The sequence below is a fragment of the Macrotis lagotis genome, chromosome 5 (genome assembly GCF_037893015.1).
Source record: "Macrotis lagotis isolate mMagLag1 chromosome 5, bilby.v1.9.chrom.fasta, whole genome shotgun sequence".
NCBI classification, from domain to species: domain Eukaryota; kingdom Metazoa; phylum Chordata; class Mammalia; order Peramelemorphia; family Peramelidae; genus Macrotis; species Macrotis lagotis.
The window spans coordinates 129,180,986-129,199,877 of record NC_133662.1 but is presented as its reverse complement, the minus strand read 5'-3'; the positions used below and the strand labels follow the sequence as shown (position 1 = coordinate 129,199,877).

The window sequence follows — 18,892 nt, the reverse complement described above, 5'->3', positions numbered from 1 at the left end:
CAATTGAGTATATGCTATTTCCTCTCAGAGTCACTTCCAATGAGAATGAAGGCTTGCTCATTCCTTCTCCTCTTCTCCCTCTTCCACTCCATTGCACAAGCTTTTTCTTACCTTTTTTTATGTGAAATAATTTAACCCATTCTTCCCCTCCTTTCTCTTTCTCCCAGTACATTCTTTTCTCTCCCATTAGCTCCATCTTTATAATATATTACAGCTTCATATTTAGCTCCTTCCTATGCTTTGTCTATATATGATCCTTCAAATTTCCCTAATATATGAGAAAGTTCATATGAGTTATCAATATCATCTTTCTATGTAGGAATACAAGTAGTTCAAAATCATTAAATCCCTCATAATTTACCCTTCCTATCTCTCTATGCTTCACTTGAGTCCTGTATTTGAAGACCAAACTTTCTGTTCAGCTCTGGTCATTTCAAAATGAAATTTTGGAATTACACTGTTTCATTGAATGTTTGTCTTTCCCCTGAAAGAGGATTTCAGTTTTGCTAGGTAGTTGATTCTTGGTTGTAAGCTTGGTTGTTGATTCTCTTTTGCCTACAGAATATCATATTCCAAGTCCTACAAGTCCTTAATGTAGAAGCTGCTAAATCTTGTATTATCCTGACTGAGGCTCTATGATATTTGAATTGTTTCTTTCCGGCTGTTTGTAATGTTTACTCCTTGGCTTGAGAGATATCCAATTTGTCTATAATATTCCTGGGAGTTTTTCTTTTGGGATCCCTTTCAGGTGGTGATCGATGGATTCCCTCAATTTCTATTTTACCCTCTGTTTCTAGGATATCAGCATAATTTTCCTGGATTATGTCTTGAACAATGATGCCTAGGTTCTTTTCCTGGTCATGATTTTCAGGTAACCCAATAATTTCTAAATTACCTCCCTAGGATCTGTTTTCCAGGTCAGTTGTTCTTCCACTGAGTTATTTCAAATTTTCACATTCTTTTATTTTTCTTTTATTGTTTCTTGATTTCTCACCAAGTCATCTGCTTTCCTTAGCTCCATTCTTGATATGAAGGGATTATTTTCTTTGGAGAGCTTTTTTATCTCCTTTCCCATCTGGCTAATTCTGCTTTTTAAACCATTCTTCTACTTATTGATCTTTTGGACTGCTTTTTCCACTTGAACAAAACTGGTTTTTAAGATGTTATTTTCTTAGTATATTTTTGTATCTCCTTCACCAAGCTGCTTACTTGATTTTCATGATTTTCCTGCATTACTCTCATTTCTCTTCCCAATTTTTCCTCTATCTTCCTCACTTGAATTTCAAAATCATTTTTTGAGTTCTTCCATAGACTGAGACAAATTCATTATTTTTCTTGGAGACTTTGGATGCAGAAATTTTGACTTTTTTCTGAATGTGTATTTTGATCCTCCAGAGGGCCAAAGTAATTGTCTATGACAATTTTTTTTCCCTTCTGTTGTCTGCTCCCTTCACCAGGCTATAACTTGATTTTAACTCTTTCTTAAGGTGAGGCTATGCTTCCAAGTGGAGGATGCACTGTCCCAAGCTTTTGAGGGTTTTTGCAGCTGGTTTCAGGGATGTCCCCCAGGGACCTCAATTCCTTCAAGGTCTTATGAAAGACTCTGATTGCTCTCCTGGCCTGTGCTTTGGTCTGTAGATGACCACAAGTGCACCCTCTACCCTGGAGCTGTGAGGAGGGTCCCTGCTCTGCCATGACAGTAAGGGGCCTACACTGTGACCTGGATCTGAGTGTGTGCAAAGTCATAGAGTCCTGCCTAAGAGATGGCAAAGAAACCCCTATGATCTCCCCATACCCTCTGTGGGCTGAGAGCTCTGGAAACAGCTGCCAAGTGACTCCCCAGGCCTGCTCCAGGTTCCCAGGGTCAGGTCTATGCTGAGGCCTGTGCTGGCCTGGGCTCTAAGCTCACAAGTTTTCCAGCTGATCAAGTTGTCCTTGGCAATCCCTGGGTTGAGAGTTCTGGAAACAACCCTCACTGCCACAGACCCAGTTGCCCCTAGGGACCCAGGGGCACCAAGGGCTGTTCTTCTATGACTGGAGTCAGTTTGCTCCAATGGCCTGTTTGGCCTGAGTTGTACTGCAGTCCTTTCTAACCCTGGTATAACAGACCTTTCCCATGAATCTTCCAAGTTTTATTGGACTGGAAAATTGTTTCATTCAGGCTTTTTGTAGGTTCCACCATACTAGAATTTGGTTAGAATTATTATTTAGAGGTATTTGGAGTGGTCTGGGGGAGAGCTGCTGGGATTTCCTGACTTCACTCCATCATCTTGGCTTCACCTCTACAGGGGTCAGAAATCTAAAGAGAAGCATCACTTGATTCAGAAAGGCCCCTGACCAAAGGCTTGGCCATTTGGTCTTGGTAATTTTTGTCTGCTAAGGCAAGTAGGAAGTATGATTTACATTTGAAGTAGGGTTCAGGAAGGAGGAAAATGTGTAGATGGAAGTAATTGATTTACATACTTGCTAAATGAGAGCAATTTGATGTACATACAAACTAAAATGGAATAGAATGAAGTTTTGGTTTCAGTCTCTCTCTTTTTCCAATTAAATATATCTTTACAAGCCATTTTCTTTCATTCTCTGAGTCTCAGTTTCTTCATCTCTAATAGATTAGAATCTAAGGTTTTCTGTTTTCTTCCAGATCTAATGTTTTCTGAGTTAATGTTCCAAAGTTCTATCCAAATGTTTGTTGTTTTCTCCTTATTTATCATTACTTAGTCAATTAGTCTCTTTTGATTTTATGATAATCTGAAAGTTAGTATTTTATCAATTCAACTTCGGTTTATATGACCACTTGAAATATTGTGATTTTTAAACTTTAATTTCCAAGACAAAATTGTCACTTTTTTTTTTATAAATGCTGTCTACTTCATCCAATAGCTTCTCCCAAGTGACCACATCTTTTCCATATTAAAGTATGCTGGCATAGTGATGTTTCCAGACATCTAGCAATTATGAGACAAGTAGTATGTTTGAATCAATAAAACTAAATAGGCATCATCAGAGCTATATTCAAAAAATATTAAAATGTTATTGTAGGGGGCAGCTAGGTGATGCAATGGATAAAGCACTAGCCTTAGAGTCTGGAGGACTTGAGTTCAAATGTGCCCTCCTCAGAATTTGATATTTACTAGCTGTATGACCTTGAGCAAGTCACTTATCCGCAAAGCCTCAAAAAAAAAGTTAGTGTATAGCAGAAGGGACAAAAGAGGTGGGAGGGAAGGAGAATACATTATTCTATTGTTGGAATGATTATAGTCATCTTTTAAATTATTTCCAGATCTTTCCTTGAGAATTTAATATGTTTAATCCTGTCTGAAAATGTTAACGCAAGAAAAGGCAAAACAATTTACAAAACACAACCTTAAGCTGAATTTGTGTATTTGGTTTTTATTTCAATGTCAAAGCTAGAATTTGGTCTATCTTGTTTGATTGCCTTAAGAAAAGCTTAAAACCAAGCAATGAGTCTTTAAATCTAATGATTGTGCTTATTATTTTCCTGCAGATCCCTTTATCTCCTGGATTTTGATTACCAAATGGTAACCAGGTTTCTAAAAGCTAAAGTAGATCAACTAAAGCTCTAAGGACACTTGACTAGAATGGATAATTCAAGGAGGACAGGGATAGCTGTGGCTAGATGCAATGCCTTCTTCATCCTGCCTTTGTTCCGGGCTTGCTGACTTACTGAAAGACTATTACTTGCTCTCTTTCTACACTCTTCTCTTTCAGTTACATTATCATTTGCTTGTATTCAACATAACTATTTAAAGTTAATGCCAAATAAATAGTGTAATGGTGCCTGAAATTTTGTGATTATTTCAACTACTTACTCTTTCGGAAAATAGAAAAAGAACACAAAATAAGCCATTCCCTGACATATCTTTCTTTGTTTATTTTCTCCAGAAGACTTTGATGAAGTGCCAGCCTCAAAGAAAGCCAAAGGTAAGTTTGCTTCAGCCATTTTACTTATTATAAGGCAGTTTCTCAGAGCAATTTGTTAACTAATCTTTGTTTTTTGCGGGGATGGGGTTAGATCTGTATAGTAAAGAGGACCCGACTTTTCTGGATCACTGATACTTGTTCCTATGTGAATAAAGGCAAGTCAGTTAGCATTTTGGAGCCACCAATCAACTCTCTAAGCCTATAAGTTAAAGATGAACTTTCCTAGTTGGAAGTTCCTCACCAAAGAAAACACAAATCTAAAACTCACTTACCCTCAACTGTTTATTTTACTAACTCCTTTATTTTTCTCTTTGGTTCCATTTAGTATATATTTGCAATAAAGATTTTCTTTATTTAATAAAAATATTTAAAGAAAATTTAAAAATTTTATAAAATAAAATATTTATTATTTATTAGTAAAGGTTTATTAAAATAGATATTCTTTCTTTAGGGAGATCAAGGTAAACATATCTTTTATTTTTGCATCAATTAAATTTACATTGTCTGTATTCTTCAGTCCTTTATAATAGAGGGTTTTTTTAAAGAAAAAAGAGAAAAAATCAGCAAAACATCAATAAATTAAAAATATCTGACAATCAATAGAATGTTCCACCTTTGCAAATGAGTACAGTAAGGTACTTTCTCATCTTTTCTGTGTGTGGGGGGTAATATTTGTTCTCTAGTATAGATTTACTTAAAGGAATTTTATTATAATGGATATGGAGACAAATGTAGCCTGCAAATCTTGAAGCATTCTGTCATTGAAGCATGTTTCAATGCAAATAAGGGCAGGGATCTTTTGGTGATTAGCAGGCTTTGAAACAGGAATAGACTGAGACTTTGACTTCAAGGGTGATGAGGCTACTATATGTAATGGTAATATAACCAGATAATATGCCATCATTAGAAAGACAAAACATAATGATTAATCTCAATCTACTGGTATAATTACTATGCTATTACTATACTATACTATACTATACTATACTATACTATACTATACTATACTATACTATACTATACTATACTATACTATACGATACTATACGATACTATACTAAGATACCATAAAGAACAGGCTTTGGAACTTTGATCTAGTAACTCCCTAAACAAATAAATAAATAAATAAATATTTTAAGGTCTCTGAACTTCAAGTTTCTTCATTTGTAAAATAAACAGATGGAACTACAACAAGTCCAAGGTTCCTTTTATTTTCTGGTCTCTGCAATCATTTTCTGGGAAGCTTCCAGGCATCAGAATTATTGATTTGTTATAAAATAGTTATTTTCTACTAGTCATTAATTTGCTTATTATAGGCATGAATTTCTTTGATGACTGCCCTTGTGATTAAAAATATAATTTTATGATAATCTATTATTAGTCAGCAAGTAATTAAAAGATTAGGTCTATCAATCAATCAGTAAGCATTTAGTGCTTATTTATTTAATTACCTTGAACTAGACCCCAGTTAGTTACTACAAGTCTAAAGAATAAACCTAGAGAAGATAAAATTTAAATATGGCTATTCCTCTGGAATTCCAAGTTAATAAGGAGTCTTAGATTATACACCTAATGAGGTAAGTGAAATGACCAAGCTCACTTAGTAAATAGCAAAACCAAGATTCCAGCAGAAGTCCTCAGACTCCATTGCTCCTTCCACTCTACCATGTTGTCTTTTAAATAGTTTTACATTTTAGAATTTCCAACTTTCATTATACACATGAGTCTTTTAACAAAGGCTGAAATAAAATACCTTGCATTATTATAGCTTGTATTAAGTAGACCATAACTAAGCCATGACTAGACCCTATCTCCTGACTTCAAGCCTCAAAATTTCACAATAACCATCTCTCTTTCCACTATATACCCTTTAGATAGATCTCTTCAAGTAATATGTACCCTCACATTTACTTTTGGAGGTTTAAAAAGGACTCCTTAGGGGAATAAAACGAATTACCTATATACCTTGACTCTAGATGGCAATATTTGTTATCACAGAAAGAAATGCTTTTCTCTTATACTCAGCTATACATCCTCCCAATAGAAAGGAAAATCATAGGGTGCACCTAAAATGTCAATGTGCTTTCTCAATAGGTAAGGTTATTGAAAATCATTCAAGTATTAGAAAAAGCAATCCAATAATGGTCAGGAAGCTAGGGACCACACTTTACCACTTTTATTCTAAGATTCAGGGATTCTCCAGAAAAATTACATGAAATCAAATGATAATCTTCCATACCAATCCAGTAAATCTATACCTGTTTCATATCGTATCATTTTCCCTTAAAAATATCATCCTCTTTTCTGGTAACTTTTCTTTTTCCTGATTTTCCTTTGATCTTTTATATGTTGGCTTTTCAATATGAAGGTCTAATAAGAACCTTCCTGATGCAAACTGCTCAGGATTTGTCTTCAGAAATACTGGGGTCCTCATATGTGTGACTTTGTAGTTATTTATTACATATTAGTGCATTCGTACAATATGTGCTTTTATATTTTTATATCCACCAGAGGAAACTGATGACATGACTTCCATGAAGAAAGAAAAAAGTGAGTTTATTGATGACTAACTTACAAGCTGCTTATTCTCTTCCTATTAAAAGCAATGTTTTTGAAATTAAGCTTGAAGATTTTTTTATAAAAAGCCAATAATCTATTCCTGGGAGAAGATTTTTAGTACAGACATCAAGCCTGCCTTTAAAGTAGGTCATTCCCCCCCACCTCTCTCTCTCTCTCTCTCTCTCTCTCTCTCTCTCTCTCTCTCTCTCTCTCTCTCTCTCAAAGAGAAACTAGACACTTTTTGTGTCAGGAAGAGGCACTTAGTTGAAGAAATTACATGGTAATGATTAACCTAGCATTTATGGCAAACAGTCCTTTAAAAATCTATTTCGTAAGTACAACAGTAGAATCTGTATCCTGTCTTATTACCACAGGATCCAGACTAGAACTGCTGAACCTGATGTGTTAAACTTCCTTTCATCAAGAAGAAAAATAAAACTAGGCCAAATCAGCTGTTCAGAAACTGATTTCTGGCTCTAAGTGCCAGAGTTCTTTTTATTCCCAACTATGTAATAGACTAATAATAATCACTTTCTCTGTGTGATCATTGATTCTAGGATGTAATCAATATTCTCATTCAGTTATAAAATTCAGCGCCCTAGAAAACTAAATACCCCTACACCAATAAATTTGACATTTTTCTTCAAGTCAAAAAGGAACCTGTCATTGATCCCTAACTGTATTACAGGAAGCAATTTCTGAACAGTCTGAATGAAGTAGTCTTTGTAAAAGCCTTCATTTAAACAATTACCATACAATGTTGACAAAGTGCCAAAATTTCTGAGGCAGATGGCACAAAGAAATATATATATATATATATATATATATATATATATATATATATATATACATATTTATGCACGCATGCATGAAAATATATATAGATCTGCATGTATATCTACATACATAAAGGCATGTATACACCTAAACACAATTGTGTTATCTTTTTGTCTTGAAGAGACAGAATGCCTGAATTAGAAACACAACTCTTCTAGTTATTACTTGTTTAGCCTTGAAAAAGGATACTAGAGAGTTGGACTAGATGGCTTCTAAAGTGGGGACTTCTCAGATCAAAATTCTAAGATCCTACATTTCATATCTCTTCCCATTTCATCATCAAATCCTTCACTTCTGAATTTCTTCTAGAATTTGATATTGTCATGGAGAGAGAAATATGAAATCAGGATAGTGCCTATATTTTTCCATGATACCATTGGATATTGGTAGAAAATTTATTTTAAGTCAATTCTCATTACAAAGCCATTACAGCATCTTTTCCTACCCCTAAATTTATCAATGATAGCATTTCATGAATATGGAACAAAAATGATTTAATTCTCCTAAATACAGTTATTATATGATAGGAAATCATATGTTGATTGTTCAGACATGGCTATAAATTCTTATCATATTTCAAATGCATAAAATATTTACTTTGATGCTTTCAGATTTTAATTATCAAAAATCTTTGTTTTGTCACAATAAATCACAGCATGGTGCTGTAGAATATACTGATCTAGAAATCAAGAAATCTGAGTTTGAATAGAATATAAATTCCTTGAGGACAATGATAATTTATTGTTTTATATTTGTGCTCAGTGTCTCAGAAAATTTTTTATATATGAAGCAGGTACTCAATAAATGTCTACTGAATTTAATTAAATTAATTGAATTTGATTCTGGGCACTGCTAAATATTATTACTTCTTTATCTCTGAAAAGATCATTTTATTTCTCTAAATTTCAGTTTCTTCATATGCAAAATGGAGATAATAATTGTACTATCTGCCTCAATGACTTACAGTGAGAAAGACCATGCTGTGTATTTTCTATGTTTTCTTTTTTTCTTTTTTGTAAGGCAATTGGGGTAAGTGGCTTGCCCAAGACCACATAGCTAGGTAATTATTAAGTGTCTGAGGACAGATTTGAACTCAGGTACTCCTGACTCCGCTGTATCCACTGCACCACCTAGCTGCCCCTATTTTCGATGTTTTATAGATGTCATTGACATTATTGTTTTAGAGTTACTTGACATTAACGATCTATATTTATGTGAGTTTTATGAGTATTTCAAAAGGGAATCAGCATACAAAATATTAATATATTCACTAATAAGCAACTATATGTGACAACCTTATAGAATGTGTGATAGTCCCAGTTCAGCAGTTTCCTTTCAGAAAACCTTTATGTTCAAGCTGTCTTGGGCCTTTATGAATTTTAGCACAGGTTGCATTGTGAATCAAGTGATGATAGTATAGACATTAACCTGCTAGGATGTCCTCCTCCCCAACCCCCTTAATGTCAATATAATTGAAAAAATATCATACAAATGATATTTAATCTAAGTAACTATTGTTTGTAACCAGAGTGAAAGTGAAAAATTCATCTGAGGCAGAGAAAGGGTATGAAGCTTAAGGCAGCAAGTTCTGTTGGCAACAGAATTATAGGATATTAAATTTTGAAGAGTTCTCAGGCATTGTGTTGTCCAGCCCATACCTATGGAGACATAAAACATTTCCAGGCATTACTCATACAGCTTCTGCTTATTTCCAATGAAATGGAAATGCACAAGTCAATAGTCAATAAACATTTAGTGAAGAGTCAACTGTATGGCAGAGACTGTGCTATATGTACAAAAAAAGAGAAAGACTTAATTACCAATCTTGAGAAATTTACATTATAGGAGAATAATCAAATTGGAACTGCTTATTTTGGTTTTGAAAAATCTCAGTGCCAAGAAGTCTTTTGAAAAATGTGTAATAAGAAGCAGAAGAAATACAGATGAAGTCTGCCTCATCGTTATTCCAGCAAAGTAGTGATTGGAAAATCCAAAGGGAATCTACAATGTGTGGATTATGTTTTTATTGCCTATGCCAAGGGAGAGAAGAGGAGAGAAGAGAGGAGGGGAGGGAAGGGAAGGGAGAAGTGAATCAACCTTCTCAGAGACTTTGAATCAGGGCCAAAAAATAGCAATCGGGCTGAGTTCTACTTCAACCTTAAGTAAGACTTTGGCCTGCAGTGAAGAACTGGAACTGATAACTCTAGGCATTACATACACATATACTATTCACCTTCTAAAAGACACTCAACAACTAACTTTACCAGCAATATTATAACAAAAAACTCAGAGCTTTCAAAGCAAAAATACTTGCAAGTAATTTTTTCAGAGGGGACAGCTAAATGACACAGTGGATAGTGCACCAGCCCTGGAGTCAAGAGGAGCTGAGTTCAAACTCAACCTGAGACACTTAATAATTGCTAGGGCAAGTCACTTAACCCCATTGCCTTAAATGAATAAACAAATTTTAAAAAGTATTATTTACAGAATAGAAAGAAGTTTTTCATAGGATAATAGCCTTACAACTAGAATGGATTCTTCAGATTATCTTGGGGCAGAGATTCAAGTTGAACATTGGTCCTCTGACTACAGATTTCGACTTCTTTCTACATACCACATTGCATCTTGCCATATATTTTTATTGTTTCTGCTGCCATTCATTGCTCTAAATTCTTCCAGAGACCAAAGGAAAACAAATTAATCTTTCTCCTAGACTTTGTTCTAGCCTTATCTAAAGATAGCCCTCCTTTATTTCCTTAACTGTGTCTTCTTTCCCTGACCACAGTGTCACCATTGATTGTATAGTTCAAATTCCCTTCAGACTTCTGGACTAATTTATTGGTTGACATGCTTTTCATTTGTTCACTTATACATCAGGGGCTACAGGTGGAGAGGCTGCTCACTACCTCCCTCTCTTTGCCTTTCACATTAGAAAGAAGTCTCACATCCTAAAGAGAAATGGTTTTACATATATATATATATATATATATATATATATATATATATATATATATATACACATATATATATATAATTTGCTACTTAATCTCATCTTCCTCAAATCAATCAATAAATTAATAAACATTTATTAAGCATCTATTTTATGCCATGCCATATACTTGCTAAATCACCCATGCTTCACCTCTTCCTCATTTCCCATCTCCCTCTGACTCTTGGTCTCCATTGTTAGCCATGTCTACTTCCCTTGTCAGCCAGTATATTTTTGTGGTTTTTGTGTTGGCACCTTGTTTGAAGTAAGAATGCATCAACCTAGTCAGCATGTGTTGTTGTGGAAAAAAATAAAATCCCCAGCTTAGTATAAACATAGTGTCACTCTGCAGATACCTGTCCAACTGGCAACAGAGCTGATGGGTAGGAAATCTGCCATGGCTACAACACAGCTGTACGCACCTTGTAATAATGACTAGCATCTTAAAATTTGTAAAATGCTTTACTCACACTATCTCCTTTGAGTCTCATACCTTGCATATGAAATAGGCTTTACAGTTGTTATTATTATTATTACCCCTTTTTACAATAAAAGATGTTTTCAGAAGATAGGTGACTTGTCCATGTTCACACAACTGGTAAAAAGCTGGGAGGGTTTTGATTACATGCCTTCCCTACTCTATTATTAGGTCATGTGATCAGCACTGATTTCTCTCTTTTTTTCTTATAACTCAAAATAATTCAGGTGTGTCTTTGCTTGAAAATTACAGACCTGATACATCTTGGATCCTCCCTCATTTTGGATCTTGTAACAGCTCCCTAGACTGATTACAGCATTTGAAACAGTTCATTTTCTCTCCATATTTGGTGCTGATTGATTTTATATGTGTTCATTGAAAGCAAGAGATAGCTATTCATTTCTGTAAATTCTGTATTTTGACTTTTAAAAACTAAATGTCTTTTCCTTAACAATTCTTACCTGTTATGGTCCAAATTAGTAGCCATAGATAATAAGCCCGAGTATTCTTTTCTGCAGCTCCCATCAGTTTCTTCCAGTGTGTCTACTTGGATGGGTACAATGGATATGGGTTCCAATTTCCTGTTACACCAGCACACCAACCTGGGAGCTCCAGTCACCCGAAGTCACCAGCATTAAAGCAACAAGGACAATAGGCATGCATGTACCGTCCTGCAAGATTCTGAGTGTTAGATCTTCCCTTGTTATCCACCAGACTACTGTCAATGTCACCCAGTGGGTCATTTAAATCTGCAAACATTTTATTTACTCATCTGCTACTATGAGAGAATGTGGACAAGGTGACTAAAAAGCAAAGTAGGCATTCTGAAGCACCTCATGTCAGTATTGATGCTCAAAAAGCTCCTGTTGAAATGCATGTTTTTTTCTTGTCATGTGTGCATTTAATTGCCTGTACAATTCCACTTTCTTTTTCCTAGAGTGCAGGTTTTTCTGGAACATGTACTATTTTTCAATCCTGTGTAAACTTAAGCTTTGGATCATTCAGCGAGGTAGAGCTAAATAGCTTAACCTTGTTTACACATATTTATATTTAACCATCTTTTCCACACCATTGTGTTTCAGATCCTCACAGCCTCTTTTAGTGTTCATAGAAAATGGTAAATATACCATATAATATAGCAAAACAAGCATTTATTAATCATCTATTGTATGCTATGAGCAGAGTGTGAGGTATAGAGGATACAGAGACAAATATAAAAAGTTCTTGCCCTCAAGGAGTTTACATTCTACTGCCTAATAAGCCTATCTACAATTTAAACCATATCATATTCACCAGCAGCATTGTACAATTCATTTGTACAATACTGGTGGATTGTTTGTTTACTATTTTTAGGCTAACACAATATGGCATTTCCAGACAGCATTATATAGCCAAAAAATGTCAACTGAAAGAAACTTCACAATAATCACTAAGAACAAATAACATATTTTCATTCACTTTGATAAATCCTTTCTGAGGAGTTTGAGGAGTTTGTTCTCTCAAAGTGGAAATACTTGAATGCTAACATAGATGGAGAAAGACACTTCAAATGCAAGTGCTGCTCCTAGAACATTTTACTTATTTTTTTTCTAGACAGTCAATCATCAGTGCTAGGGAAGGGATAACACAACTTTGAACCTTATGGGAGTATTTCACTAGAAATGGGATGTTGATGGTTGTGTTCCTTTTTGGCCTCCCTGGAATTGTAAATACCAATGTTTCTTGACCACATTTCTCCATGGACTCTAAAATCCATATAACTGTGACCTTCATAACACTTAAGGTTTCTATCTGATTTATAACAAAGTAACTCAGAAAATGGAGTTTCTTGCTCTAACTTAATTTCATTTCAAAGTTTTGAGACAGGCAGAATCAACACTAACTTAAGCAAATCATTGACTTCCATGGAATTCTGCTGATTGTAGTCCTATAGGTCAAGAAGCTAAAGATTAGTTTACAATCAAGTCGTTAAGCAAATGAATTATTCATTACCATAATTATTCTATGAATAATTTGGTGGTCTTAAGTCAGTTGATAAAACAATCACACCCCAAATGTCATTATTATAGCTAATAAATCTTGATTGCACTCCTTATAGTTGGGACCCTGATTAGGTCAATGCAGATCTAAATTGACTTTCTCATTGAAGGGTAGTCACTTTCTCCAAGGTAGTGTTGTATGTAGATGGGACAGTATGTGACATTTACTTTGTAAATACTTGTGTCAAACCTGTTTCATAGATGAACAGAAGAATTTAGAGCTAATTTTATAGTACTTTGACCTCTAAGATTTCAAAAGATAACATGGGCTAGTGGATAAAAGATCGTACTGGATGCCAGGGGTCTAGGCTTCTCTTTTCAGTGTTCTAAAATAAATTACTCAATATCCTTTGCTCATTTCCCAATCTATGAAATGGGGTAATAAAAATGTTACCACACTATTTCCCCAAGGAAATTAGGGTGAAAATGCTAAAATATTTGCAATGTATTTTCACTATCTTAAAGGAAAACTCATTGTAATAAGAATTTAAAATACTATTTTTTTTACTAAAATGGGTATTATACAACTGTTTTTCAATTTTAACCTTTCATTCTTATCCTGGGATTCATTTTTATTTTTAAAAATAGACTGGTATACAACTTTGCATGAATAGAGTTTTGATGAATAATAAGAAGAATTTATTAAGTGATTTCTATATGTAAAGCACTGAGTTAAGGAATGGAGATACAAATAAAACAGTAAGATAGCCCCAGCTTTCAAGGAGCTTGTATTCTAATGAAGGAGAGAATACATAGAAGGTTTCAACCTCATGCAAGGTAAAAAAGATTGTTATGATCTCTGGAGTATATAGGCAATTTTAATGAATTTATAATTTAATGTAATAACTACAAATTTAACTACACTGGACACATGGTTTTTAATCAATCAAAATATTTCTACCTGATTTCAGCTACCATAGTGAAATCATTTTTAACAATATAATTTACAATGCCATCTGTTAATATACTTTCTTCAAATAAATGTTCCCAGCTACTTTTTAATCACATTTACACATTATGAGAAACTTTAAGAGAGTAAATTAATCACCATATCCTTAATAAGTCAATCATAGCATCATTTTGACTTGGAGATGTAAAGATTTAAAATTAAACTGTGTTTCTATAATTGTTCAAGTGATTTATAAGACCTACTCCTCAGAATAACAAAATCATGTTTCTCCTACCTTTAAGATTGTTATTTTCCTTAAATTTCACAAATTAAGTTCACTTAGTAAAGCATTATTCAGTACTTCTTGACTTCGGTGCAATAATTTTATACAAAAAAACAGATTGTAGAATGTTAGAAAATAATAGAAATTTTAGAGATAATTTGGATGTTAGGAAACCTCATTTTACAGCTTGGAAACATGTCAAGATTGGTGGAAGGATTTGTACCCCAGTTACATTACTAATTCACGACAAAATTAGAACTAGAACCCAGGTTTTGTGACTTTCAATCCCATACTCTTTTGTCTATATTCATTCATTTATTGCACAAATGTTTATTAAATATCTACACTGTAAAATATATTTATTTTGAAACCTGGTTAATTTTATACTATGACAACAGACAATTTTATGTGCCTCTATTGGTGATAGAGTTGAAACGATTTATTCTGAGAATTCTACTGCAATTTTATAGACTTGTAATATGCTAAAACTGGAAGAAACCTCAGAGATTAAATAGGTTAACATCATTTTACAAAAAAGAAATCTTAGAAACAGAAAGAGGAGATTTGTTGAAGGTTGAATAGCTAGAAAGTACTCAGATCTCAATTTTTTTCCTATTAGGATATCTTATTATTTTAATATGTTTTGAGATTCGTTATGATTTCTTTTTTTCTAATAATTTCTGACCCTATTAATCCTTCATCACTCAGATTGTGTTCATAGTTAATGGACTCAGAGAAGTGCCTTCATTCCAATTCTGAGAGGCCCTCTGCTCTTGTTATCCTACCTACTGACACAAGGATATAATATATTTGTGAAATAATCATTTTTGTCCCTTGAAAGACACTTTTGTCTAAATATTACAAAACAAAGAACATGATTTGTTCATCTACATAAAATTATTAACTGTATAAGTTGCAATAGGAAAGATAGTAAAGGTATAATATTTATGGATTGAAAGGATGACTACCCATTTTCATAAATACAGACAAACCCAAATCAGACCCAACCTAATGTAATAATTAAAAAGGAGTGTAAATGATTAGCAAGTAGTTTGGGGATTATGTGAATGCCAAGTGAAAGTTACAGCATATTCTAACATAGGTTAACAGGCACAACCTGTGCTTATTTCCATAAAGCTGATAGATTAACAAAACATTCCCAAAGATGAACTGGTACTATGCCATATTTAACAATATGCATAGCTCATTCTTTCAGAAAATTTGAAACTCTGGTTTCATTTCCTTGTATATATTGGCTTTTGTGAGCAATTCTTGTCATAATTTTAATGACAACATTTAAAAATAGTTTCATCATATGTGGTAATACACAAAATATATATATATATATATACACAAATAGAAACAAGTTGCTGAATTTACATTTCTAAAGTAATGGTTTGGACCTGAAGAATGGGAAAAGAACTAAGGCATGGAAATTACTTTAGTGATTTGTCTCAAGCCCTCTCTTCCATACTGTTGAAATGATATTTTCATCCTGTTAGAGTATGAGGCCAAATAACCTCCCTTGGTCCATTTCTGTTCTTTCACATCACTCTAGATTTACTCAGTAGTTACTACTTGTGTTCTGTTGACTTAGCATGAAGGGTCAACAAAACTGAGAACTCATTTTAGAATCCAACAAAATTGGAAATTTACCACTTATGAAATTTACCACCCAGTTTCACTGGGAAAAAATATGCTGATGCACATTTTCTCATAGAGAATGCCATAAATCAGAAGCAGCAATACACACATCAAACCAATGAAACAGAACCCAGAACAGACTTTGTAATGGATTTTTGAAAAGATAGTTGGACCTGAATAAGCCTTTGAACCTCAAGAGTTCAGCATGGCACTCTGAAATTCTGTGGAATGACTGACAAATCAGTGTCCACAAATCTCATCTATACTTCAGTGCAATGCCTGTCTATATTATTTTAACTATTCTGAAGTTTACTACTTCTTTTTTTGCAAATCACGTGTTCTTTTTATCCAACCCAATAGAAGACCCTTCCTCATCTTTTAAAGTAATAGAAGGTATTTTTCATCTGTAAAACTCTTACATGAACATAAGAGGGAACTGAAAGGATAAAAATGGAAGGAAGGAAGTAGAATTCATTGTAATGACAACAATGTTTCATGTCATATATGTTCTATGTTCTCATATCTGTTCTTAGATATATATTCTCATATACATGCTAGAACAAAGTAGGCCAAAAATGTTCCCTTTGATACTGGAACAGAGTAATTAATCATTTAATCATCTTGGTTTTATTAATTCTTGGAAAGCAATCAAGAATAATAATGAGAACCGGAATGTGAGGAAATGTGTTTTAATACAATAGCTCAATCAAGCAATGTTAAAAATGACTACACAGAGATCATTTGATTCAATTGCAGAGTTTACTAAGTACACTAAACATTACTCTACTTTTGGATGTAAATGTATATATGGGGGTCCATATTTCCCCAGACTTGTATTTTCATCTGTGTAAGAGTTCCTATACAGCTTATCAGATCAAAGTTTTAGGGAGTTACTTGGGAGTACTGAGAATTTAAGTGATTTCAGCTAATATACATCTAAGGCAGCACTTGAACCTAATTCCATCCTCCTGACTTTTTTATCTCCTTGAAAAATGAGTTATTGTACTTTAAATAATCAATATTTCCGTATAGATGTGGAAACTGCCAAAGCAGAGATGGCAAAAGAAAAAAATATATAATTTTAACATTTTAATCCTAGAAATGCAAAAAGAATGAACACTTTGACTTAGTAATTAGGCATTGGAATAATAGAAACTGGAGAATTATTTCAGACCTCAGGAAATAATGCCTACATTTAATCTCTTCGTGGTGCCGCATGACAGAGTTTAAAGAAATCAAAGTGTCATGATTCATACCATTAACACCTCCAGCCTTCCAGCATCACCTTTGATGTGCTATAACCTCATTTGAACAGAAGTGACAATAGTCTTGGCTCATCTTTGTTCAAAAGCATTTTTAACTAAGTGTGCTGAGAAATCCCATTCACCTTCATTTTATTCAGGTTTATTGGAGCTTGGATCTCCATGTCTAGTGAAGTGTACTTTTAGAATAGGGAGTGCTTAATAGGATTGAGTGCATAACTAGCTTAAAAGCAGTCAAAATAATACAAGCCTTAACAAAAGCTTATTGTGATTTATTTCAGGGGGTACTTTCTACTCATCCTATTGAAAAATACTGTTAAGAGTGTGATCTGCAGCAAGTAGGTCTTGAGTTGCTACCTATCCCTTAGCTTATTCGATGGCTCAGAGTGGTTTTTGTGTCATTAGAGGAGTCTTATCACACTGTACAATACCCAGATTCTCAGTGTACAAATAATACAGAATTGATGTCATTTCCTAAAAGAGAAATTTTAGAAGTAATGGGAAATGTATATTTTCTTTTTGTTATAAAATGCAAAAAGAGTCTTAGAAGTCCATTTAAATTATTTCATTTACTGGGGATAATATGACCTACAGTTCAAATGTATATTACTTGTCCTTTTAGCTTCTCTCTTGTTATCTTTCTGTCAGAAGATTGTCAGCCATCGAAATAAATAACAATTTCAAATCAAGTTAATGTGTTTCTTTTTTTAAAATTGGGATAGTTATTTCTACAGGTTTATTGATATTTTCAGTATTTTTAACATATGTACATGCTAAAACACATAACCTCCATCACACACACACACATACATACACACACAGACACAAACACACAGAATTTACAATAAAATGCAGGCAAGGAAATGAAATGAGTACTCTTTCATAGTTTATGAGAGATTGATATCAACATATTTTAACACTAACATGAGCTCATCAATGTTGGTTCTCTTTTCATCTGATCAGATTGCAATCCATCTCAATACCTTTAACTGTATAATTCTTATCTTAGTATTCATTTCTTGCCTTCCTGAGGGGAGTCCATGAAAAATTCTGGAAATATTCCTTTGCTCTCAACATTATCTCAATATTAGTAGAATATGCATGCTCTTTTCCAGTATTCCTGATTTTCACTACATAACTAGTCTGCTATCTTTTACAGTCATTGATCATTCTGATGGTATCTTTTGACCTCTTCCCTCTATATTACTTACTGCATTTGGCAATCTTATCAGCTTCCATGGATTCAATTATTAACTCTCTGCTGATGATTCTGAAGTCCTTTCATTAAGCCCTGACCTCTGTGGTAACCTCTTGTTGCTTCTTGGACCTCCTCTAGACTAAGCAAACTCAAAAAAGTCCAAAATTGAATTCATTGTCTTCCTCACCCTCTACAAGCATTTTCAAACTTTGAATTATTATTGAGGAAACTGACAACCCCTTAGTCTTCCACTCAAACCAAATGTCATCTTTGACCCCCCTCACTTTTTCTTAACCCCACATCCAATACCTTATCTTCATAAGATATCTCAAACATGCCCTCTTCTCTTGTTTGGCACTGTCACCACCCTAGGGCAGGCATTTATCATATCAAGCCTAGACAATTGCAATGATCTACTATTTAGTCTCTCTGTCTCAAATTTCTTCCCATCCTCTTTTACAGGTCTATCCACATAGGCACACCCCAATAAATGCCAATGGATATCACTTCCAAGATTAAATATACAATCTTCTGTTGACATTCAAAGCCCTTTATAACATTATTCCCCCTCTCAATCTTTCTAACCTACTTATACTCTCCCCAAAGACACTGAAATATAAGGCTATTATACTCCTTGCTGTTTCTCAAACAAGATTCTCCATTTTCACTGACTGTCCTTCATGACTAGAATGCTCTCCCTCTTCATATCTGCCTCCTAATTTCATTCATGCCCCAGATAAAACCCCCACTTCCAAAGAAGCCCTTCCTG

General features: G+C 34.0%; 1 protein-coding gene and 1 long non-coding RNA gene across 2 annotated transcripts in view; both read left to right on the top strand.

The window, feature by feature from the left end:
• Positions 1 to 18,892, top strand: part of LOC141489371 (uncharacterized) — a 794,154-nt gene that overhangs the window by 386,359 nt on the left and 388,903 nt on the right. The window lies entirely within an intron of this gene.
• LOC141487902 (uncharacterized) lies at positions 3,538 to 17,623 on the top strand. Its single transcript, XR_012468539.1, has 3 exons — positions 3,538 to 3,945; positions 6,457 to 6,495; positions 11,327 to 17,623. It is a non-coding gene; the product is annotated as an uncharacterized LOC141487902 (long non-coding RNA).